Here is a 1,306-nt window from a genome sequence, read left to right as displayed (position 1 = left end):
AATTTGCTACTTTGTGAAGTAATTAATGTTTCCTTTGGTAAAAAAAACCTGAACTGTTCAGAGCTGGAAGTAACTATAACAACCTTAAAATCAGGATCTAAACATCGTTAGAACTGATCTACCCTTGCCTCTTCTTTACATAGAAAAACCTTACACAGCCTTCTGGTGCACTTCAAATAAGGAGGAATCCTGTCCAATCCACAGCATACAGCTCAGTTTGTCACTTACTGTACTTTCAATCACAAGCCATGCAAAAACTGATCTGTTACCTGCATGAATCCTTCCAAATTTTCTTCCTCCGAACAAAGCTGAAACAACGTTGTCCACACACATATCCAAACTAAACTGGCTCTTTGAAACAGGTTGCTCCCAAGTTAACTTAGCAACCACCACCACTACAGAAGAGGATCACAAAGATACCAATCAAGATGACACACTGTTTTGTGCAAGATCGTTTTATTAACAGACCAGAGTTTGAAAGACTGCAGCTGGGCATCTGGATCTGAAAGGCAAAAAAAAAAAAGTATCATTAGGCATGTGTGGATCTGAAAGTACTTTGGCCACCTGAAGAATTAATACCTTTGAAAGCCTTTTGCAACCCAAACCATTCTATGATTCTGCAATTCCATGGTTAAGTTGATAGTTTGGGCTGAAAAGACTTGATTTTCTTTCACTGGATTTAAGACTTCAATAGTCTTGCACACAATAATGAACTTCTGTATTAACATCTTTTCACTCAAAACACCTGAAATATGTGTTTTGAGTGAACTAACAGGATAAACATTTCTACCTTTACTGGTACCTATTTTCCTATTTGTCTAAAAGGATAGCATGGGGAAACAATATTTAAAAAGGTACTGAGGCGCTGTGTATAGTCTAACTTTTGCTGTGGTAACACTACTTTCAGCACATTTCAGGGACTGCTTACATACAAAAATGAAGCAAGAAGCAGACTTGAGAACAGTTCCTATCAAGTTTGCTTCAAAGTTAATGAACTTCAGTATCTTGCCAGTACTGAATTGTCAAAATTTGGTACCAAGTACTATGCTTTTTCCCCAGTCTCTGCCACTTAAGTAATAAGAAATAGACACATAGCAAGAAACCATCTGCATACAGGGAAGAGAAATACTCATCTTCAGATACATGGCCCTACAAAATGACTCTACTTAAAGAGTACTACTAGTATCTCATCCAAACCTACTGGTCTAGTTGCCCATTAGCTCAGTAGAAACAACATTCTTCTATTGTCTACATGTAGGTTACTTGTATTTTAAAAATGCACTAAGAACAGTAGAATAGCAGCAGG

At 37.3% G+C, this 1,306-nt stretch overlaps 1 protein-coding gene across 3 annotated transcripts in view; it reads right to left on the bottom strand.

Moving 5' to 3' along the window:
* Positions 1 to 435: 435 nt before the first annotated feature.
* RPL7 (ribosomal protein L7) overlaps positions 436 to 1,306 on the bottom strand; it is a 6,706-nt gene continuing 5,835 nt past the window's right edge. The window contains exon 7 of one of the 3 annotated variants that reach the window (XM_010133779.1): positions 436 to 496. The gene's annotated coding sequence lies outside the window, so the exon portion shown is untranslated. Of the gene's footprint in view, positions 503 to 1,306 lie in introns of all 3 variants that reach the window. The other 2 variants (XM_010133778.1, XM_010133780.1) reach the window with 2 other exon arrangements.

This window comes from Buceros rhinoceros, unplaced genomic scaffold, assembly GCF_000710305.1.
Source record: "Buceros rhinoceros silvestris isolate BGI_N320 unplaced genomic scaffold, ASM71030v1 scaffold16733, whole genome shotgun sequence".
NCBI lineage: Eukaryota > Metazoa > Chordata > Aves > Bucerotiformes > Bucerotidae > Buceros > Buceros rhinoceros.
Note: the sequence above shows the minus strand (reverse complement) of the source record. Positions and strands in the feature narration are given on the sequence as shown.